The following is a 25,392-nucleotide window of genomic DNA, read 5'->3' as shown; positions in this document are numbered from 1 at the left end:
CACACACACACACACTACAGTTGAATCTGGCCAATATGATCACTTACATTAAAACTATAGCTACCATAACTCTTTATTCTGAATGCTTCCTAATTCATTCAGACATACGGGCACACACACAAATAATATGTATTAAATCCCAACTATGTGTAAATTATTGGACAAGGAACTTTGCAGGGTTTAAAATGGGTATGTGCCCCAAACTCTCTCTTTCCACAGACAATAGTGGAGATATAAGATAATAAGAGCCTGGGTCACTGACTCACCATGTGGAAGACAGCCACCAACATGTGTGGAAACCTGCAGTAGTCTATAACTACATAGTCTCAAACTTCTATTAATAAGCTACTGAAAATCTGAGGTTTATTTGTCATAGTACTTAGCATTAACTTGGCCTTAAGATGTTATAGGAAAGATTATTATATGAGTTTCCTAAGAGTGCTGTAACAAAGTGTCAGAAACTGGATGGTTTAAGACAATAGAAATTTATTTGTTCATAGTTGTGGAGTCCAGTCTGAAATAGAAGTGTCTGCAGGGCCATTCTGCTTCCAAAGGCTATAGGGAAGAATCTTTCCTTGCCTCTGCCTAAAATCTAGTGGCTGCCAGCAATCCGTGGTGTTCCCTGACTGGCAAATGCATCACTCCCATCCGTGCCTCCATTGTCACATGGCCTTCTTTTCTCCTATTTTTCCTTTGTCTCTGTGTCTGAACCTTTCTCCTTTGTCCTATAAAAATACCAGTCATTCAAATGTTGGGCCTACATTAACACGTTAAGCGCCCAGTCAGTCACCGGTGACTGACACTATACTTTCCGTCCAGAAGACAAAACAGGCTGGGCGCTTAACGTGTTAATCCAGTATGACCTCATCTCAACTAATGACACCTGCAGAGATTCTATCCTCAAATAAGGTCATATTCTGAGATTCCAGATGGATTTTTAGTGGCGGGGCGGGGGGCATTATTCAATTCAGTACAGTCATCTAGTACAAAATGTGGCTCTGTAGATACCATAGGCATGTTAAGCATTATGATCTACATATTTAGAGAAGTAACCCCTAAGCCAAACATTAAGAGAGGCTTGCCCTGTGTGTTTGTGCAAGTTGAGCGCTATACATTGTAATCTATGTGAATCGTGCTCCTGGGTCTTTTGCAGAACACAGTCTATACATCTGAACATGGTAACCCTGCTTAATAAGGGGTAGAAGTAGATGGAGAATGTGAAGCAGATGTGTGTGTGGCTGGGTGGCAGTGGTGATAATGCTGAGCAAGAAGACAGACACTCAAGGTAGAGGAAACAAGACTCTGATGTGGGAAGGCGCTTCACCTTCCTAGCTACCTGACATGGGAGAAATTATCTAAACTCTCAAAACCTCAATTATTGCGTTGATAAAACTGGGGATACACTGGCAGAGTTATTGTGAGACATCAATGCCCTGTGAGGAAGTGCAGAGCCCAGTGGAGAGTAGTGTTCAGTCTCTGTGTTTCCTTCTCTTTTATTTCCTAGAAACATGGTGAGCTTGGGTCACCAGTGTGACATTAACATATAGCAGTTATGTCATTCCCACCTCTACCAACACTCAGGCTTTAGGGCAACCAGTGATGACTAAATAAGGCTTTCTTTCCAGGAAGCCTGTGTGAGAAAGGAAGGCAATATCTACTAGACAAAATGAACACGTTAGTGTAGGCTCAAGATGGCCAAAAAGGGAACTGAAATTATGACACTACACCTCCCAACAGCGCAGGCCACACCCTCCCCCTCGCCCACAGGCATCTGATATCTCCAACCCAATCTGGCACTTTGATCTTTCAGGAGCAGATTATGCTGCTCTTTTTCTATGCCCCCACTCCATTTTTTTTTTTCAACATTTGAATTTCCTTTTACTGTGGCAAAATACATAAAACTGAAACTTGCAGTTTAAGCCATTTTTAAGTGCACATTAGTGCTACTAAGTACATTAACAATGTTGTGCGGCTACCACCAGTATGCATTTCTAGAATGCTTTCATCATCCCAAACAGAAACTGACCCATTAAACACCAACTCCCACTACCCCCTCCCTCAGCCCCTGGTAATCTCTATTCTACTCTGTCTCTATGAATTTGCCTATTCTAAGTACCTCATATAAGTGGAATCACACAACATTTATCTTTTTTGTGTTTGGCTTATTTCACTTACGTAATGTCTTCAAGGTTCATCTATATTGTAGCCTGGTTAAATAATATTAAATTGTGTATACATAGAACATTTTATTTACCCCACTCTCTTTGTATAGTTATCTTATTGTGATGCTGTTGTTTGTCCCTACTAGATTGCGAGCACCTAGATGGTAGATGTAATAGATAGAATTTCTACAATGGACCCCTACAATGTCCTAGTCAAGTCCTGGTGATCTGTGAATATGATAAGCTATCACTCCTGAATTATGTTTTGTTTTATAGGAAAATTACACTGGATTAGCTGGGGCGGTCCAATGTAACAAACTACCACAAATTTAGTAGCTTAACCTAACATCCATTGACTAGCTCCCAACTCTGTGTCAGAAGTCCATCATGGCATGGCAGGAATCTCTACCCAGGATCTCACAGTCAGACCCAGGTGTCAACCAGGCTGGGACTTCAGGGACAGCTTCTGAGGACAAGTCCAGTTGCAAGTATGTTTATGATTTTGGCAGAATTCAGTTTCTGGTAATTACATAAACCAGCAACTTTCAACTTTTTTCATCTCATGGCACACAAAACTAATTACTAAAATTCTGCAGCACACCAAAAAATCTTTTTTTTTTTTGCCGATCTGCCCCCCAAAATAGGTATAATTTTGATTCATTCACACTGCACGGCTATTGTTGTGTTGGCTGTTGTAAATTTTTAATTTGACAATCTATGGGAAAAGATGTAATTGCTCCTGACTAAATAGTCAGATATTGCATGTTTTAAAAATTCTTATGGCATACTAGCTAAAATCACTGACATAAACCCTTAAAAGTAGAGAGTTTTCTGAAGAGGAAGCTGAGATATAAAAAGCATGAGTGCTATTCAACACTGTTGCTAGCTGGAAGATGGAGGAGCCCTTTGAAAATGCATGTGGGTGGCTTTAAGAGCCGAGAGAGGCCCCAGATGACAGTAAAGTGTAGGGAGCAGTCATAGGGTTAAGCCTTGGAATGACCTGCTGGCAAAGCCGCAAACAAGTCCCAGCTTAGAGGGCACAGCCCTCTTAGCATAATTAAGCTTGATTTTGTGACTGCTCCCTAGATCTTTCCTGGGTAGCTAATGGGCTATGGGAGGGGCAGCAAGTCTGCCAAAACAAGTGAAACTTACAAGAACATGGTAAATTACCTTGTTTACCTCTGACTATAAAATAAAGCATCAGCCTGCAGTCTGGATCTGTTCTGTGGTCTCAGTCACGCACAGAAGATCCACCTAGACCCAGCTTATTCTCTTTGTCTGTCTTTTCTTCATCCTTCATCGGCCCTCCCTCAGGCTCGCCGAACCCTTGGCTGTGCTGGTGCGGCACAGTAAAGAAACCAGAACGTCAGTCCTATAATTGCAAGAAACAGAATTCTGCCAAAATCATGAATGGACTTGCAACTGGACTTGTCCTCAGAAGCTGTCCCTGAAGCCCAGCCTAGCTGACACCTGGATCTGACTGTGTGAGATCCTGGGCAGAGATTCCTGCCATGCCATGATGGACTTCTGACACAGAGTTGGGAGCTAGTCAATGAATGTTGGGTTAAACTAGTAAATTTGCTGTCGTTTGTTACTGAGCAATTGAAAAGTACTACAGCAGGCACTTTGCCTTTTCATCTTTAATCCCCAGTATTTAGCCCAGTGCCTGGAACCAATTAGCTTCCCAGTAAATACAAAGCAACTAATTGACTGAAGGAGGAGGTGGGAAGAGGGGACAATGGAAGGAAAAAGAAAAATGAAAACAAAACAGAAAATAGAGAGGGATTTTAAAAAGAAGAGAGATCAAGAAGAGGGGAGAGCATTTGAAATGGGATTTTCACTGAAAAGTACATCATGAAAATATGTCCAAAAAATATCTATATTACCTTTCAACTCCAGAAATTCAGATTTGTCAATGATCTTTTTATTTTCACTAGATGTTTTGATTATTTAATTGTGTAAATCAGCCATTTGCTTAGTTTCCTGTTGGCATGCCTCGTGATTTGAATGAACAGAAATCATATACATGATTTTACTTTAATTAAGCACAGTTCAGATTTAAGGCCCAAACATTCATTTTCTGATCTCTTATGTGCCCAGATAGTAAAGAATGGCCTGCTGGTAAAGTCTCTGAGGGCAGTAAGTCAAGGGGAATTGGGACATTAATATGTCTGGATTTTGAAAGAACTTGGCAGAAGTAATTGTAAATTATTTTTGTGAAATTATGTACCTTGTTCTGCTCTAAGAAACAAAGAATGAGTTGATATCCTGCATGACCACATATCTGGATTTTTAATAATATAACAAGAGCACAACCTTCTGGTACTTAAAATATCACGTTTACATCTCCCCATATGAACAGGAGAATAATTTCCTTGACACAAAATATCTTCCTCATCTATACATATAGTCCTTGTAATTTCACCATTAGATAAGCAATTTTTTAGATTAAGTACTGGTGCTAACCCTTATGAAAAATGGTTATCTTACTGGAAGGAATAAAATGCAAGTTAATTAACCTTTAAACATTAAAATGTATCAGATGATTTTTCTCTCCCTTGCACATACCAAGCAATGAGAACCTGTATGGGAATACGCTGAAGAGAAACTCAGAGTCAACTTTACTTTTTTGGAATTCTCTGTAGCAAGAGCCATGGAGGAAAGATTGTAATTGAGTTCCAATTTAGATTTCACAACCTAATCTGCATGATCAAGGGCATGTCCAGATGTCAAGGCAAGGAAGGTTGTTATAAAGCTTAGCGTCTTCCTTTATCTGATTAGAAACATAAGGTGAATATACTCATCAAATGTTTACTTAAAAAAAAACTCTATCATCAATACCATTCCTTTATTGCCTCATTAAAAAATTATAAATTATAGCCCAGCTTGTGTGGCTCAGTGGTTGAGTGTTGACCCATGAACCAGGAGGCTGTGGTTTGATTCCCTGTCAGTGCATATGCCTGGGTTGTAGGCTGGCAGCCAATCAATGGTTCTCTCTCATCGATGTTTCTATCTCTCTAACCCTCTCCCTTCCTCTTTCCCTAACATCAATAAAAACATATAAAAAATTGTAAATTATATTTTCTCCCAGCTTTATTGAGGTACTAGAGGCCTGGTGCATGAATTCATGCACAGGTGGGGTCCCTCAGCCTGGCCGGTGATTGAGGCCTATCAGGGGGGCCGACTGGCTGGGTGGAGTGGCCGTGGGAGCTTGGCTGTGGGAGCGCACTGACCACAAGGGGGCAGTTGAGAAGCTGCCCCCTGGTGGTCAGTGTGCATCATAGCAACTGGTTGACTGGTCATTCTGGTCGTTCCAGTCGTACTGGTTGCTTAGTCTTTTATATATATAATTGACTAATAAGATGATTCTTTTTCACAGTGACAGGATGACAACTTCATCTAGCTGAAGAAAATAGAAACCTTTGGACATGTAGCTGAAGAGTCCAGAAGAGCGAAGACTTTAAAGCGAAGACATTTGGAGGCTCAAATGTCAAATGTTCATTCAAACCTTGGTCTCTCTGGCCATCTCTTTCTTCTACACTGTCTCTAACTTTCTCTCTTCTCATTATTTTTCCACTTTCTACCCACTCCAATCTCCTCTCTCTATGTCCCAAATTTGCTTTTTCCTGCGTTGGTTTTATTCTCTGAAAATTTCTTCTCTCTGGTAAATTATATGGCATCATATGGTGCCCAGGGATATATTCTGCTTTATAGCCTATATTTCCAGACAGAAAGAATGCAGCACAAGTCTTGGGAGTGACCCTGATGGGCTAAGGTTGGGTGTCTTTCCAATCCCCAAACACCGAGATTGGTTCTTCATATAAGAGAGAGGTTGTCTTACTAGAAGAAGTGGGGTGGGGGGGGGGGGGGGGAGGGAGAGGGAAGTATGCATGTGAATCTGTAGCTTCCACAATCTAATTTCTGGGGTCTGATTACATTGGTGGGATTAATCAACACTTGGCTTTATTTCTTTAAAAAAAATATGTCTTTATTGATTTTAAAGAGAGTAAGGAAGAGGGATAGAGAGATAGAAACATCAATGAGAGAGAAACATTGATCGGCTACCTCCTGCATACCCTTAATGGGGATCAAGCCCACAAGCTGGGCATGTGCCCTGACTGGAATTGAACTGTGACCTCTTGGTTCATGGGTTGATGCACAACCACTGAGCCATGCCAGCTGGGCTAGTTTTCTTTCTTTCTTTTTTTGCAAAAAGCTTTATTGTTTCATTTGGTCTGATGCATGAGAGAGGGCTTTAGGGTGGTTAAAAGAATGACTAGTAATTTCGGGACGAGGCTCAGGTAAAAGCCAGAGACACCAAAGGAATGCAGAGTGGCCTCTGAGAGACCTCTGGGCTCCAATGGCTCCTAGTCATGTTTGAGGGTGAGCCTTTCAAACAGATACTCGCCCAGCTCAGCCTGGAGGCTGGCCAGCCTGCGGATGTTAGTCAGGTGGTCGCCCATCTTCTTGATCAGTTTCACCTTCTCATCCAGGAAGTGGTCCTCCACAAAGTCACAGAGATGAGGGCCTGCATGAGTAGAACCCAAGGCATGCAGCTCCAAAAGGGCCTGGTTCAGGTTTTTCTCCCAGGCCAGGGCAGCTTCCAGGCGTCCTGAGTTTTGCCCTACTCATCTTGGGAAGGCTTCAGCACATCCTGGAAGAGACTACGGCCACCGTGCTTCTTTTGCAACTTGAAGAGATGCTGCTCAGCACCATCATGCTTCTTCCCTGCCAACTTGCAGAAGTGGCCCACGCCCTCGAGAGCCACATCGTCACGGGTCAAAATAGTAGCCCAGAGAGAGGTAGGTGTGGGGGCTCACAGATGCGCGTTGGCCAGGCGGTTGACCGCAGCCTCCACCTCGGTGCAATAATTCTGACGAATTTGGGAGCTCATGGTTGTTCAGCAATAAGGAGTTAAGGTAGAAAAAAAAACCAGTGTGTTGGCTGGTCCCAGAGGTGGTTCTGGGATGAGTCACAGGAGGGTGGTCGGAGACTGGAAGAAGAAGCGTCCCTGGGTCTGTTTCATCCAAACACTGTTGAAGCAAGAAACAGATCTGGGACCACCAAGGGCACTGCCTGGTTTTATTTCTTTACAACAGAGGGCAAAGTTCTTATTTGATGTGGTATGCTTTCAACACTTATGCAGCAGAAGTGGAAGAGGAATAAGAAGAGGAGGGGAAAGGAACACTGAAATTTTATTATCTCTTCTATGAATACAACTGCTAAAACACTGCGCTTCAAATTATGAAAAATAATTTCAACACTAAATACATGCACTATTTTTGATGAAGTTGGAGATCCAAATTCTACTTGGACTACTGTATTCTTAGAGTTAAAAGTTAGTTATATCTTTCAAAAATTAAGTGCTGGAATAAGATTTTTAAAACAAAAGAAAGAATTCTAGGCTTGGGTCTGACTCCAATTCTTTAAGAAATCTTTGCCCTGACCGGTTTGGCTCAGTGGATAGAGCGTCGGCCTGCGGACTGAAGGGTCCCAGGTTCGATTCGGTCAAGGGCATGTACCTTGGTTGCGGGCACATCCTCAGTAGGGGGTGTACAGGAGGCAGCTGATCGATGTTTCTCTCTCATTGATGTTTCTGACTCTCTATCCCACTCCCTTCCTCTCTGTGAAAAATCAATAAAATATATATATATTTTTAAAAAAAGAAATCTTTGTTGCATAATATTTTTAAAATATCTCTCTCTATATATATAGATATAGATATAGATATAGATATAGATATAGATATATTTGTTGATTTCAGGGAGGAAGGGAGAGGGAGAAAGAGATGGAAACATCAATGATGAGAGAGAATCATTGATCAGCTGCCTCCTGTATGTTCCACACTGGGGATCGAGCCATAACCCAGGCATGTGCCCTGACCAGGAATCGAACCCTGACCTCCTGGTTTGTAGACTGATGCTCAACCACTGAGCCATGCCGGCTGGGCTGCATAATCCTTTTTTTAAGATAAAAAATACATAATACATAAACATTAGTGATTAGTTATAGGGTTAATGAAGATCAAATAAACTAGCAATATAACATTCCTAATGCAGAAGAAATATGGATTTGAATCTTATCTTTTTCAAGTTAGAAGTGTTTCTTGCAGCCGTCAAGGAACGTTTTCAGTGTGCTCCTGGTGTTAGGTACCAATATGTAAGTGCAAGAAGGCTGAGTTGTTCCCAGAAAAGATGAAGTCAAGTCAAATCTTCCCAGAGAAGACACAGCAGAACTCTTCCCATCATACTTCCTCAATTATCTTTTTAAAAAAGAAGCCCCAGTTAAAAAATTTTAAACCCAACGGAGCTAAAATTACTGATAAAAGTTTTTAAATGCTTATTCTCGTGTACTTTAAGTAGTAGTACAAAGAGCCTTGCCCTCTAATTTTTAAAAATGTTTATTTTGAAAGAATTTTAAGCTTCTCAAAATTACAAAAATAGTACTGATTTTCATGTATCTTTCACCCAGCTTCTTCTAATGTTAACATCTTCCATAATCATAGTACAAGGATCAAAACTAAGAAATTGATGCTGGATATAAAGTACAAACTTTATTTCGATTTTCCCAGTGTTTCATCTAATGTCCTTTTTCTGTCCAGGATCCAACTGAGGATCCACATTTTACTGTCATGTCTCCTTGAGCTCCTCCAATCTGTGATGGCTCTTCACACTTCCCCTGTCTTTCATGGTCTGGACTCATTTGAAGAGCACTGGTAAGTGATTTTGTATAATGCCCCTCGATTTGGGTTTATCTGATGTTTCCTCATGATGAGATTGGGGTTATGTAGTTTGGGGAAGAATACAACAGAAGGTTTCCCTCTCAGTGCATCATGTCAGGGGGCATGGGATATCGGTATGTCTTAATTCTGGCAATGTTACCCTTAATTACCTGGTGAAGGTGGTGTCTGCTGGGCCTCTTCACTATTTTTTTGTCCTTTACCATTAATAATAACTACCTTGGGGGAGATCTTTGAAGACTGTTGCTCCTCTAATTTTGCTCACTAATCTGGCATTCATTGGAGGATCTTGTCTACAACAATTATTACACATTATTGATTGGAATGCTTCTATAAAGAAGAGCTGCCCTTCTCTATTTATTTATACATTCAATTATTTATTTGCACTTGCATGGACTAATGGGTATTTGTTTTATTGTGTGGGTTATGATCTAACACTCTCCTTATCTATTTTGTTGCTCAACCTGTGCCAGCTTTGGCCCTTGATTCTCTTTCAGGTTATCCTGTTCTTCACTTCTTGTGACTTGGAGTGAAGGAAAGGAAGGGGCCACATGTATTTTGAACACTAGAAAACTAACTGATAAGCATTTAATAAATGTTTGTCATGTTTCAGGCATCACTGAGTATAAGATTATAAGTGGGGGGGTCTCAAATTTTAACCACGTAACCACAGTTTCTTTACTGTGAGGTTGATTAAATGGTCTGAGCCAGCCCAAGTGGTAGCCAGGCAGCTGGAGTTCCAGGACCTGGGATACAATAGTCAATGTGTTACATCTGAAATTTGCATTATGGGGCTTTTTTTTGTATTTTTTCATATATTATCATCTCAGTTTATTTTCATAAAACCCTATGAGAAAGATATGACTATTATTCCCATTTGACAGATGAGAATGTTGCAATTGAAAGAGGTCAGGTGCCTTGCCCATGAACATAATCAGTGTTGTTTTCAACACTAGCCCAGATGTGGCTCAATCGAGAGTAAAAGCAAATTTATAAGGAGCCCAGCCTGAGATTATAAATATGGGCCCAAATTTAGGGGAAAGCTCTCTCTTATGTCCCCAAAGCCAGAATTTTAATTCAGGGCAGCCACAGGGGCCCAGAAATCAGTACTGAGATGGGAAGCTGTTAAATCCTCTTTGTCTTGTGTCAAGAATGATGGAGGAAATGTGGCCTCGGACCCTTCAGGAAGGGAAGTCAGTGCCCCTGAGGGGAGTTAGAAAACAGACCTAAGAGAAATGAGGTGAAGATTGATAAGTCCATCAGTGCTAAAGACATTTTAAACCAGACAGACATTGTCAGAAATAAAACGACTCCATATATCACAGCCCTAAACTCTCCTGACAATATTTTTGAGGATCCTTGACAACTGCCCAAATAAAATTGATACTTGATTGTACATAATCTTCGTAATAAAAATCTGTTTAAATTGTGACATTTTAAAAGTTCTTTCTAGTACCTCAAGTAGCTTAAAGGGAGAGTTTTCTTTTGTACTAGTACAGCTACATCACAGTAATTGGTTGTAAACTGAATGAAACACACTGATTATCAATGGGAGTGATAAAAATGCAACACTTAGCTATTTGTTTTCAAGCTTTTTCTTTATTCCTGAGATTCCACATTTATTTCTATCAATCCAGTGATTAAAAAAACAAAGTTCTGGTAAATGAAGAAAATGCTTTAAGAGCTAGGGGAGCAAAAACTGTACTGGGCCAAGTAATGATGCTCTGTTCATTTCAGTGTGTTTATTAGCAAGTGCACACAGCAATTTTCATTAGGAGCTTTTACTAGAAATAAATACGAACCCAAATTTAGGGAAAAGCCATTGATGATTTCTTCCTCCAGGAACCCCATTTGCTGCATCTTCCAATGTGGGACTTCCACATTCTGTTGACACTGTTGGAGCCAGCAACCTACAGAGTAATTAGTTGAGGTTTTGTCTACACAGCACCGACATAAGCAATTGGAAAGTGAAAAATTCAGCCAAATAAGTGGGCTTTGTGTGTGGAGGTTCCTACATGACTAAACAGCCAGTTAGCTCTTTTTTTTGTTCAGTGAAAGGAAAATGCATTTGGACTAACTGGCTCTTTCTTCGCCATGTGGACCACATTATCAACAATTGGCTCAGGAGAGTTAAGTATGTTAGAGTGTTTCTTTGTGACGGAAAAGGGAAGAGAAGGAGGCAAAAGGTTGCTGAAAAAAAGGTAAGGAACCAGCGGGTTAGCTGAGGAAGACCAGAGGGAGGGTAGGAATGAATATTATAAAGGTGACAAGCAGGGTCTACTCAAGATTTCACCATGTGTTAGCAGAACTATCCTTAGTTCTCTTTAGTGTTTTACATTTGTATGTTTTTCCCTCATTGCACCAAAAGAGCCATGGTTCTTGAACTTGAGTGTGTATCACAGCCGGCCCACCTCCATAGTGTTCCAGGCCATAGATCTGGGGTAGGACTCAAGAAGTTGCATTTCTAAAAGTCTCAAGGTATGTCAATTGAAATACTTAGGTTCATCTCATTTACAAAAAAATAGAGAAATGATAGTAAATAAGACACCTACTTGATGAGATGATTACCAAGAAAAAAAAAAGGCTCTATTATGGTAGATAGAGAAATAACTCTTAGTAGAGTCACATCTGTCTTAATGAACCTTCAAGAAGCCCAAAGGACCCTGCTTCACCTCTCTGACATTGTTGTGTTGGCTGTTGTCATTTTTTTACTTGACAATTTAAGTGAAAAGAGGTCAGTGCCCCTGACTAAATAGCCAGGTATTGCATTCTTTAAAAGTTCTTGTGGCACATGGGTTCAAAATCACTGCTCTAGTCTCTTTCTAGAGCTCCTCCAGTGATATTATAGGCTACCTATCTGCCACAATAAGCTCCCTGATTGACACTAAAGGGGAAGTGAATCTGTTACCTACAACTCAGAACCCAGCTCACTTCACTTGCTGTTTCTCAGTATGTCAGCTGGATCCACTGTGTTATTCATGTAACCTTGACAAATATTATTGGAAATTACACAACCAAGCTCATCAAGGCAATAAGCTTATTATATACTAGAGGCCCAGTGCACAAATTCGTGCACCAGTGGGGTCCCTTGGCCTGGCCTATTGGATTGGGCTGAAACCGGCTCTCCAACATCCCCTGAGGGGACCCAGATTGCAAGAAGGCACAGGCCAGATTGAGGGACCCCATTGGTGAATGATCAGAGTGGGGAGGGATGTGGGAGGTTGGCCAGCAGGGCAGGGACTGTGGGAGGGCTCCAGGGCATGTCCGTCCCATCTCGCCCAGTCCCGATCTGCTGGACCCCAGCAGCAAGCTAACCTACCAGTCAGAGCGTCTGCCCCCTGGTGGTCAGTGCACATCATAGTGAGCAGTTGAGTGGCCTTAGCATATCATTAGCATATTATGCTTTGATTGGTTGAATGGACAACTGGACACTTAGCATATTAGGCTTTTATTATATAGGATCTGGGCATCAAGTTTACTGGTGTCAGTTTTTTTCTATTTTAGTGCATAGTTTTTTGTTAATTTTGAACTTTACTCTAAAATAGATTATCAGAGGTACAGTTCAGGGAACTGATGGTTAAAGATGTCTGGAAAGGCAGGAATTAATATACATTGGAGAGAGAATAGAGAAGTATACACAGTAAAACCCTCTAACTCCAAAAGGTAAGGAATTACTTATATGAAAAGAAAAACTCAAAATATACAAATATTTTCCAGGTTTTAAAATTTTTCCATGATTTTTTAATCTTTCCTCATTAAATATAGCCTCTTATAATAGCATTATTTATTTTATCTTTATTGTTGAGTGTTACAGATGTCCTCCCTCCTTTTTCATTGCCCCCCTCCACCTGGTTCCTATCCCACCCCAGGCCTTCACCCTATTATCTGTGTCCATGAGCAATGCATATTTACACTAATAAAAGAGAAACATGCAAATTGACAATCACTCCACTACACCCACCAGCCAATCAGGAGTATGCAAATTAACCCAACAAAGATGGCAGCGGCCACGGAGCTGGAGAGAGGCTTGGGTTGCTCCCGGTATTGGAGAAAGCCAAGCTTCCTGCCTGTCCTGGCCGGCCCTGGCCTTCACTCAAGGCTACAAAGTTTCAATTATAGAAGATAAATAAATCCCAGATACCTGCTACTCGCCGGCCCTGGCCTCTGCTCAAGGAGGCACTGAAAAAAAAAAAGAAAGAAAGATAAAAAGGAGGGGCTGGGAGCTTGGGTCATCGGGGGTGTGACCAACCTGCAAACAGCCATCAGCCCCTTACCCAGGCTGGCCAGGCACCTCAGTGGGGACCCCCACCGTGAAGGAGGTATGGCCAGCCTGAAAACAGCCCTCAGCCCCTCACCCAGGCTGGCCACACCCCCATGGCCCAATCCCTGTAAACGGGCAGTCGAACATCCCTTGAGGGGTCCCAGATTGGAGAGGGTGCAGGCTGGGCTGAGGGACAACCCCCCATGCATGAATTTCGTGCACTGGCCCTCTAGTATACATATAAGTTCTTTGTTAAATCTCCCCCTGCCCTTCCCTCTGAGATTTATCAGTTTGTTCCATGTTTCTGGTTCTATTTCATTCATAAGTTTATTTTGTTCATTAGATTTCACATATACTAGTAAGTGAGATCATGTGATATTTGTCTTTCTCTGACTGGCTTATTTCACTTAGCATAATACTCTCCAGTTTCCTCCATGTTGTCTCAAAGGGTAATTGATCCTTCTTTTTTACAGCTGCATAGTATTCCATCATGTATGTGTACCACAGCTTTTATTTTTAGAGTGTTTATCACAAATCTTATTCCATGCCACTGCCAACTAGTTATACATAAATTGGGGATGTACACTATGAGATTAATATTGAGAGTTAATGTCTGAGAATCGTAAATCCTAAATACATTGATATCAGTAGCTCCTAAAAGCTGTCTAGATTTCTAATTTCTTATTGAATTTAAAAACAAAGTAACATGGAAAAAACAATATGTGCTCAACATTTAATAACCAATTTATAAAGATGATAAAGATTAGGTATGAGTATTAGTATAAAAACAAAAAGGAACAAATAGAAAACTTTATAGGATAAATAAAATAGAAAACTTTATTACATAATTCTAATTTATTTAAGAAATACAAGCTTAATAATGATATTATGGGAAGTACAGGGACAGCTATAATTAACTCTGTGATATGTTTAATTCAATATTTATTCTATAGTGTTATACATGTATCCTATATAATAAAAGCCTAATATGCTAAGTGTCTGGCCGATCGGTTGGCCGTTCAACCAATCAAATGCTAAGGCCGCTCAACCCCTCACTATGATGTGCACTGACCACCAGGGGGCAGACACTCTAACCGGTAGGTTAGCTTGCTGCTGGGGTCCAGCCAATTGGGATTGAGTGAGATGGGCTGGACATGCCCTGGAGACCTCCCGCAGTCCCTCTCTGGCTGGCCAACCTCCTGAATCTCTACCCAGCCTCGATCATGCACTGGTGGGGTCCCTCGGCCTGGCCTCCACCCTCTTGCAAACCAGGACCCTTTGGGGGATGTTGGACAGCCGGTTTCAGCCCAATTTCGCAGGCCAGGCTGAGGGACCCCACTGGTGCACAAATTCGTGCACCGGGCCTCTAGTGTGTGTGTGTGTGTGTGTGTATGTGTGTATGTGTGTATACATATATGAACATGGAAATCCTATGAGCTATTTCTTTTACTTAGTTTTATAAGCATATTGTTATTTTTACACAAGTCATATAATGTTATGAGTGCATAATATCCCCAGTTATCATGCAATGGTTTAAGTTCTCTTATTAACTATTACCAAACTTTGGGTTGTTTCCAGTCTTAGGGTAATATAAATAATTGCATAACAAACATCTTTGTGCATGCAGCTGTGTTTCATATTTAGAATTCTTTCCTTAGGAGAGATTCACAGAACAGTAATTAGTGGATCTCTTGATTAAAATTAGCTAAGAGCTTTCTGAAATGAATATTCCAAATTATACTCTATTTGAGGTACCAGGTCTTTTGATTAAAAACCCCAAGGATCAAACCAAACTACTGGGAGCAAAATAGGGTGGTGGAGGGGCATTTGAATGACTTGATTTAATTTGAATTTTGTAATTACTAGCGAAATTGAACATTTTCTCATATATTTATTACCTACTTGAAGCTTTTCCTTACAAATTATACTCTTTATACATGTATTAATTGGGGTCTTGGTGATCTTTTTAAAAAATTTTTTATGGAGATGAAATTACAATACGTGGCCTTAGTCAAGGTCACAGGTAGTGGAAGGACAGGAAGATCCCAGAGTCCAAGTAACAAGCAGAGACACTCATGCCAAATAAATGGAAGTCACCGCCACCACAGAGAACAAACAAAGATACAAGGAACGAAGTCCGATGTCAAAAGCCAGCTTCCTGGTATTTGTGTGGCCTCATAAAAGAGTTAGTTGAATTAATTCATATTTTGGGGTGCTTTATTTTGAAGTGGCAAAGTAGTATGATGAAAAAAGTGTGAGTTGAAAGATTTAGTACCAGGTATATCTTTCAGTCAAGTGTCTATATGGGTTGGATGTCACCAATAGCCACACATTCTTTCTGTCTCTATAATATACCCCTTTGTAATGTGCTTTCGCAGCCCTTTTCATCAGAGATGGAGCCTGTTTTTCTAATACATGCATTTGTACTTTGTCATGAGACTTGCTTTGGCCAGTGGGCCAAACATTAGCAAACAAATACGGGCAGAGGGAAACATTGTATGTTTTTAATGGAAGAGGGACGCTTGAACTGTGGTTTTTAAGGCAACTCTGATAGTGGTATAAATGAGGGATTACAGAGGGAGAGATGGAGGCAGGGGATGCATCCATCCATTGGAGGTATAGGTAAAAGATAAGGAGAGTCAGCAAATGGGAAGTGTGGGTGGCATTACCACTGAGGGAAGACAAGTTATTTTGGAGCTAGGACTGATTGGGACTTAGAAAGTGATTAGATATGTGGGGTTAAGGAGAGCACTGAGCCAAAGACAACAGTGGTTTCTACATAATGGGACTGGGAGGGGAGTGCTGCAGGACTGAAGTGCTGGCAGGTTATTCATCTATAATAATCAAAGCGTAATATGCTAATTAGACTGGGCATCCTTCTGGACCAGTGGTCGGCAAACTGCGGCTCGTGAGCCACATGCGGCTCGCAAGCCGCCATTTGCCGCTCTGTTGACTAGTGAGTTTGCCGCCCACTGACCTAGACTCTCGATTCCAATAATTACAGGCTGTTGTTGTTCCTTGTGATTAAGCCCATATCCCAGTGGTCGACAAACTCAGCCAGGGCTGTGAGGGAAGCCTGGGTCCCAGGTGCCAGAGGGAAGCCGGTGCTGGCAGCCAGGGGAAGGAAGGCCTACTCTTGCACGAATTTCATGCATCAAGCCTCTAGTCTGTAGATAATTAGGAGGCACTGAAGATGAAGCAATGGACATATCTTAGCCCAAGTCACATAGCTGCTCATGTTTCAGCTGCTATGCTTGATTTTGTTATGGGTCTACTCCATGAGTCTATTCTAGGATTCAAAATGCTCAGAGGACATTTGTGGGGAAAAAAGCTATCAAGGTCAAAAGCTATTTGACCTTATATTTCAAAAGTATAGAATTACTTAGTTCTATGGTTCTGATGTTATGGCTGATTTATTTTCTTCATTACTGTATAACACTAATCACCGTATTTCTGGTTCTAATGATTATATGGTACAATAGAATAAATAAAATTGTAGTTATGCTTTAGAATTTCTCTTCTTGCATTTTATTATTCATTGAGTACCCACAGGAAGGAAAGACAGTAACTAGTAAAGACCAAGGTTAAGGTTATCAGATTTAGCAAATCAGAATATAGGACACCAGCTAAATTTGAACTTCAGATTAAAAAATACAAATAATTGTTCTGTTTAAGTGTGCCCCGTACAATATTTGGTATATACTTAAACTTTAAAAAGTTTTTTTTTTTTAAATCTGAAATTCATATTTAACTAGAAGACCTGCATTTTACTGGCAGTGCTACCTGAGATGTGTTTTATGCAACATGTTGATGCATATTAAACAGAAAAAAATTATTCTATGGATTAAAATATTAGGGAAATGCTGGAAAAAGCAAGGTGAAACAGATTTCCTTCCCTTTAGGACTTCTCAGAACCTTTAATCAGCTACTACATAAAATAAGTCTCCCAAAGGAAGACAGTTATGAACAATTCCTACCTTTTATTTGACCAGATATTTCCTTGATGCTTTGTAGAAATTGTGAGGAGAATGGTGTTAATCTATTTGTGTTTCCACCAATATAAATAACAGGAGGTCAACATGGCATAAGATACAGATTCAAAAATCTAGGCTCAAGTCCCTGGCCCATCAATCGCTGAGTATTTGAAACTGATTGAGTCTCCAATGACTGAGCATCACTATTTCCTCTAGGGATAATACAACGCCTAATTCACAGAATTCTTCTGCGGCTTAGAAGACAGCACATGGAGAGTCATTTGTACACCAAAAGGCACAATAATATTATAACTAGAGGAGAGAAACAAAACGAAGGATCAGACCCAAGGAGGAATATCCCAGCAGGGGCTGGAGCTGCACATTTGGGCAGCACACCTGCTCCTGGGGCCCCCCAGCCCTAAGATTCTAATTCACAGCTGCCTGATTCACTGCAGTGTGCTCACCCGAAGTCTCGCCAGTGGCAGATAGTGCTGGGTGTTTGTTGTCTGCGGGGAGCTGCCATCTCGCTGTGGTGCCTGGATGTTGCTCCCTGGGAGAGGTTTCACCCAGTTCTGTCCCTGAACACGAAGCTGCATCCTAGGAGGATTGATAAGAGCACAAAGGCAGCAGTTGGTCTGAAATCCAATTTAGCTAATTTACTTGTTTTCATTATTTATTTAGTTTCGGCTGACTGCTTTTCACTGTCATAACTATGGTAGTTATTTCTGTGAAAAACACATCATGAAATTTTGAGGGATGTTCAGTTTGTCCTGCCCCAGCTTCTTCCTGCAGCTGGGAAGTGATGGGGAGGTGGGTAATGAAAAAGGAGAAAGACGAAGAGGGGAGACAGAGGGATTAGTTGATTATGAGGGATCCCTATGGAACTATATTTCATGAAATTATTATTTTTAAAAATTAATTTTTCAATTACACTTTACTTTCAGTATTATTTTGTATTGGTTTCAGGTGTACAGCATACTGGTTACACAATCTAACACTTTGCAAAATGTTCCCCTAGATATTTCCAGTACCCACTTGGCACCATATGTATTTGTCGCAATACAGTATTATTGACTATGAAGAGTCTTCAGACCTAATACTGGTAAATCAGTCATCTGTTAATGGTTTTTAGGAATCTCATCTACAACCAAACAGAAACATTAACAAAGATTGTTGAGGGTTCGTGTTTTCTGTTTTGGGAAAGCCTTTGAGGCTTCCATTTTGGTTTTGGTGAAGCTGGAATAAAGTCCAGGGAGTCACCAGAGGAAGCTTCTTGGCGCTGAGACAGAGCAAGCAATAGCAATGCAAATGTATGTACATTCTTAACCTTCTATATCCTTAACCAACAAAATCAGGAAGGTGTCAAGGAAGCATTGGTTCCCAAGTACATTTCTAAAGAGAAAGGTGGGCCTTTCAGGCTTCTGATAGGGTTGATACTGCTTATTTCTTGAAACTTTTCACATGGAGACTCTACGGCCATCTCATCATTCAGTTTTGACTCCCAGATAATTTTGATCTCTGGTTCACTGTCTGTGGAATGGGTTTTTTTGTTTTGTTTGTTTGATTGTTTGTTTTTTAAACATATTTTTACTGATTTCATAGAGAGGGAAGGAGAGGGAGAGATATATAGAAACATCAATGATGAGAATCATTGATCAGCCGCCTCCTGCACACCCCACACTGAGGATCGAGCCCCCAACCTGGGCATGTACCCTGGCGGGAAATTGAACTGGTGACTTCTAGGTGCATGGGAGGATGCTCAACCAACTGAGCCACACCAGCAGGACTGTGGAATGGTTTTTAATGGTGATACTCAACGGGGCTTCCTTCCTCTGAATTCTACTAGGTGACCTAACAGCAAAGGGCATGGTTTAACTTGCCAGCTAAATGCATAACTGTAACTATGTGGAACAAATGAATAGAGCATATGCTACAAGCTGCTATGCATGTGACCTTTAACATTTCAGTGATATATGGCTGCTGTGAACATAACTGAACTATAATCAAGACAAAATAATTTATCTTCTCTCTTCAAAGTATCATACTCCTAAAAGCATTCTCTCATCAAATTTGGTAACAGTAAGAGCTTACAACAGTAAGAACTTGAAAAAAGAAGACAGAATGAAAGAATTTCAATGTATTTTGCCAAAGGGAAATTTACCATCTGCCTGTCTCCATGAATCACATATGCTGAGAATAATATTTTAGAAGATACTGACAACAAGACACAGTAATTTGTAAATGAATATTACCGATGCTGCCCTTTTTAAAGCAATCTGCAGAATAAATCAGGACAGCAGGCTATAGGATTACAAGTCACAGACTTGAAATAAGAGAATAATAAACTATATTATTGGCTTTTTGTAATTGTAATAAAGATCCAAAATCTTTAAAATGTAATTACTTTGATTCAAATTTTACTGTTCCCATATGCATCTTTTCATTCTGCCCGAGATAGGTAGGATAGGAAAATACATCATTAAGCCAAGACTACAATAAAGTCTTATTGGCAAACATTGTCAGACTTGCAATTAACAATCACAGAGATAAGTCACTGACTGATCTGGTTTTCAGAAAACATTCATTCCCTATGGCACAAATCTTAAAGTGTTATCAGTAGAAAACTTCAATTTTCGATGTGTAGGGCTAACTCAAAAGAAATGATTTTAACTTTTAAAAAAAGCAAAATATAATTTAAAATTATGGAAATTTAGTTAGGGTTTTGGGAATAACCAAATATTTTCTAACAATTGTCTAATAATGTGTTTGCTTTATAAACCATAAATTTAGAATGGAAACTATTCACAGTTGGTGAAAATTAGGAAATAGGTATCCCCTCTTAAAAACTGGCTTGGAAAGCCTTGGCTGGGTGGCTCAGTTGGTTGGAGTGCCATCCTGCACACCAAAAAGTTGCAGGTTTGATTCCCAGTCAGGGCACATACCTAAGATTGTGGATTCTATCCCCAGTAGGGACGCATTCGGGACACAACCGATGGATGCTTCTCTCTCACATTAATGTTTCTCTCTCTCTCTCACTTTCTCTTTAAGACATCAATTAAAAACATATCCTCAGGTGAGGATTTTGTAAAAAACTTGGTTTGGAAAGAGGGCTAAAGAAAAATGGAAGAAAAGAAGTGTTATATAGACTGATAATTCTTCTATCATAAATCAGGTGATTTAAGCCTGATTGTATGTGGGCTGAGAAACCAAATTTTAAACAATTTGCTCTTCCCTCACCATGTCAGTGATGATACTGATACTGCCTTACTTTCTTGTTGGCTAGTAAAGGGTCTTAAAGCAGCTTTCCTAATGATGGAGGGTGACAGGAAAAGCAAGTCTGAGGGCAGTGAGGAGGAGGACCTTGACAATTGCCATTTTCCAAAACAAGAAGTAAATATTTTTCTTCTCTGAAAATTGAGTAAGAAGAAAGCTTCTGCATTTTAGCAATTGTAATGCATGCTTCCTCTTTTATTTCATTCTTCCATCAAGCTAAGTTTTTGTTTTTGTTTTTTTCCACAAAGAGTAACAGTGTGTTACATATATATAATGGAATCTTTTTAAAAAATATATTTTATTGATTTTTTTACAGAGAGGAGGGGAAAGGGATAGAGAGTTAGAAACATTGATCAGCCGCCTCCTGCACACCTCCCACTGGGGATGTGCCTGCAAACAAGGTACATGCCCTTGACCGGAATCGAACCTGGGACCCTTCAGTCTGCAGGCCGACACTCTATCCACTGAGCCAAACCATTCAGGGCTATATAACGGAATCTTACTCAACCATAAAAAGAATGAAATCTGGCCATTTGTAAAAATATGGATAGACTTAGAAGAGGGTATTATGCTAAGTGAAATAAATCAGACAAAGAAAGACAAATACCATGTGATTTCACTTACATGTAGAATCTAAAAAACAAATGAACAAACAAAACAGAAACAAATTCACAGATACAGAGAACAAACTGATGGTTATCAGTTGGGAGGATCTGTGAAAAGGTGAAGGGATTAAAAAGTACATATGGCCAATTACAAAAATAGTCATGGGGATGTAAAGTACAGCATAGGGAATATAGACAATAATCTACCTAATAAAAGAGTAACATGCTAATTGACCGTACCTTTGCAACGCCCACCAGCCAATGAGGAGTGAGTATGCAAATTAACCCAACAAATATGGAAGGTTAATTTGCATACGCAGGCGCCTAGCAGCCCCGGAGATGGGGCGGGACACTTGCATCGTCGCCATGGTGACAACGCAGGCGTTCCGCACCACCCCAGCCACTCCAGGCCTCTGGGCAGCGTGGGAAGGCAGAAAGGCGGCTCCAGGCCAGAGCGGAAAGGCTGCTCTGGCCAGAGCAAAGGCAGTGCCAGCAGCCAGGGGAACGAAGGCCCATTCTTACATGAATCTTCATTCGTGCATCGGGCCACTAGTCCTATCTAATAAAAGAGTAATATGCAAATTGACCATACCTCCGCTACACCCACAAGCCACGCTCACCAGCCAATCAGGAGTGAGTATGCAAATTAACCCAACCAAGATGGCTGTGGCCACAGAGAGAGCAGGAGGCTTGGGTTTCCCTAGCAATGGAGGAAGCCAAGCTTTCCACCTGCCCTGGCCTACCTTGGCCTCCGCTTAAGGCTACAAAGTTTCAATTATAGAAGATAAATAAATGCCAACAAAAATGGCTGCAGCCACAGAGCAAGCAGGAGGCTTGGCTCCACTCAAGGCTACAAAGTTTGAATTATAGAAGATAAATAAATCCCAGATACCAGGGCCTCCCCTTGGGTTGCTGGGGGGAGGGAGGGAAGGCTGGCCTGCAAACCACCATAGGCCCCTCACCCAGGCCATCCCACACCCCAAGGGAATCCCCACCCTGATCCAGGACACCCTTCAGGGCAAACCAGCCGCCCCCCCCCCCCCCCCACCATGCACCAGGCCTCTATCCTATCTAATCTTCCTATCTCAGTGGTCGGCAAACTCATTAGTCAACAGAGCCAAATATCAATAGTACAATGATTGAAATTTCTTTTGAGAGCCAAATTTTTTAAACTTAAACTTCTTCTAATGCCACTTCTTCAAAACAGACTCACCTAGGCCATGGTATTTTGTGGAAGAGCCACACTCAAGGGGCCAAAGAGCCACATGTGGCTCGTGAGCTACAGTTTGCCGACCACTGTCCTATCTAATAAAAGAATAGTAGGCAAATTGACCGTCACTCCAACATGCAAGATGGCTGCCCCCATGTAGTCAAAGATGACTGACCCCATGTGGACACAGATGGCCGCCACAAGATGGCCAGCAGGTGAGGGCAGTTGGGAGGGACCAGGCCTGCAAGGGAGGGCAGTTGGGGGCGATCAAGCCTGCAGGGGAGAGCAGTTAGGGTTGACCAGGCTGTCAGAGGAGGGAAGTTGGGGGCGACTGGGCCTGCAGGGAAGGGCAGTTGGGAGGGACCCAGGCCTGCAGGGGAGAGCAGTTGGGGGGTACCAGGCCTGCAGGGGAGGGCAGTTAGGGGAAAACAGGCTGGCAGGGGAGCAGTTAGGCATCAATCAGGCTGGCAGGGGAGTGGTTAGGGGGTGATCAGGCTGGCAGGCAGAAGTGGTTAGCGGCAATCAGGAAGGCAGGCAGGCGAGCAGTTGGGAGCCAGCAGACCTGGATTGTGAGAGGGATGTCCGACTGCCCGTTTAGGCCCAATCCTACCAGGATTGGGCCTAAACGGGCAGTCGGACATCCCTCGAGGGGTCCCAGATTGGAGAGGGTGCAGGCTGGGCTGAGGGACACCCACCACCACCCCCCCCCCCCCCCGCACATGAATTTTGTGCACCAGGCCTCTAGTATTATAATAACTATGTAAGGTGACAGATGGGTATTAGGCTTATTGGGGATGACTTTATAAGTTATATAAATGTCTAACAACTATGATGTACATCTGAAACTAATATAATATTGTATGTCAACTGTAACTGGAAAATAAATTAATTAAAATATATTAGATAATATTGATCTTGTGGAAAAGTCCTGCAGTTTCATAATTATCACTATAACAAATGGTAGTATATGTATATACAGTTATCATATATCACATATAATTATAGTTTCTTTCTGAAAATAACCATTTGTATCACAGTTAAGTTCATTTTGGGATATATATTCTGTTTTCTTAGTTCCTTGAGTATGTATAATTGCCAATGTTTTAAAAAAGTACATTCTCATTTTAGCTCTATTTTCTTCAAAATCGTAACTTTAAGAAGAAAAGATACTTAATAGCAACTGGATGTGGAATTGAATGGATTAGAATTTCAAGCTGTTAGAAATTCCAAAAGGTTTCAAAGTGCTTGTGGAAGATTTTTTCTTTTTTCTGAGATATAAAAAGTACTATATGAATGTTTGGGAAGCTTTAAAAAAAGATTGGGGTGGGGGAGCACTGTTCCCACAGAAAAGTGTAAGTCTCAAATTAGTGTCTAAGATTATACTTTTTTAAAAAAATTGTAGGAACATAATTGTAGGCAGAGATAACCCAAATATGTTACTAATTATTTTTCATTTTTCTTATTATTAGTGAATATGGAAATACGGTCACAAAATTTATTTAAGAATAGGCTTTGCAAGCATATGTGAGTTATAGACTAAATCCTCAGCCGGTGAATTATTTATACTTATCTAAATCAGCACTGACAAGGGTAAAGATTAAATACAGTAGAAATACTATTTGGGGATTAATATGGCATACGACAAGTATAGGTAGAAAAGATAAAGAAAGAACAATGTAAAAAAATTGTGACCAATATGTTGTGGTAAATTACAAGCTACTTACGATTTTGACATTAGAAGGCATGACAAATTGTTCTATTTTAAACTTTAAAAAGATGCATAAGTGTTTCAGAGTAATAAAATTGGATTCTTTTTTGAGTCCATGTAATAATAAACTCTGCTTTATCCAGCAGCACCATAGGATACAATATTTAAATTGTAAGTTAATAAATAAATAAATTGTAAGTTAAGCATAAAGTAATATTTTGATGAAGCCATAATAAAACTATAAGGAAAATTAAGTGAATGTGTGATTATTTTTATGACTTTGAAGGTGTCCAAGAGCACATAGAAGACAAAAATAGTATGACCAGAATATAGAGCCCAATCAGGCAGTAAAGAAATTTGAAGAATCTAAATAAGGCCTATAGGAAATTATCTGCAAACTGAATAAAAGTACAGAATTCTGTTAACAGATATAAGGTGCTAAATTAAAAGAGATTATTAATGAATGAATGACTGATGAATGCTATAAACACTCAGGAGGCAAAGTTTATTACAATCACTTCCAGCTATATGGTATCAACTTGGAATCTCCTGTTAGCACAATGACCTTTAAAAACAGTTTGTTATAGCCCTGGCCAGTGTGGTCCGTGGGTTGGGCATCATCCTATGCACTGGAAGATTGCTGGTTTGATTCTTACGGGTTTGATTCCCTTGTAGGGGGTGTGCACGAGGCGGCTGACAGATGTTTCTCTCTCCCTCTTTCTTCCTCTCTAAAAAAATCTATAAAAATATTTTTGTAAAACAACAGTTCGTTGTATTCATGTGACTCAGATAAAAGCATCCTAAAATTAATCTTTGATCCCATGTGTCGGTCTTAAATTTTTCACCGAGGAGTAACTATAACTAACCTTCTCCATGTTCTATGGGAAATATGTTTTCTTAATTAAATGATCTTCTATTCAGAGAAGATAAGTAAGAATAGAGATAAAATAGAAAATTGTGTGACATCTTTGTATTAAAGTCAAAAGAATCTGGGTGGTTAATTCTCTGAAGACATTTTAAAAGTCTTATCTATTTGAAGCAAAGGGTGTAAGAGAATTTTATTAAGCATATAAGTAGAATCAGAATCTTTGAGATAACATGAAATTTTAATTTCTAAATTAAATGTATTACATTTATAAGAGTAAGGTTTGCTTTTTTTAAAAAAATTATTTTAGAGAGAGAGGAAAGGAGAGAGAGAAATGCTGATTTGTTGTTCCACTTATCTATGCTTTCATTGGTTGCTTCTTGTATGTGCCCTGACTGGGGATTGAACCTGCAACCTTGGTGTACTGGGACAACCTTCTAACCAACCAATTAACCTGGCCAGAGCAAGACCTAAATGTTAAGTTTTCTTATCAGATATCTGCAGTACTTAAAAAGAAAATGGTCTAACTAAACACAGTTTAAAACATATAACTAATTTAATTAATTAAATGGAGCTTATTATATAATGGGATTTT

General features: G+C 40.4%; 1 pseudogene across 1 annotated transcript; it reads right to left on the bottom strand.

Annotated features, from left to right (window-relative positions):
• Nucleotides 1-6,529: 6,529 nt before the first annotated feature.
• Nucleotides 6,530-7,056, bottom strand: LOC308247385 (ferritin light chain-like; annotated as a pseudogene). The gene has a single exon. The product of its transcript is annotated as a ferritin light chain-like (transcript).
• Between the last annotated feature and the right edge of the window lie 18,336 nt (nucleotides 7,057-25,392).

The sequence above is a fragment of the Plecotus auritus genome (assembly GCF_963455305.1).
Source record: "Plecotus auritus genome assembly, chromosome: 4".
NCBI lineage: Eukaryota > Metazoa > Chordata > Mammalia > Chiroptera > Vespertilionidae > Plecotus > Plecotus auritus.
The sequence above is the reverse complement of the archived record's forward strand: the minus strand, read 5'-3'. Positions and strand labels throughout refer to the sequence as shown.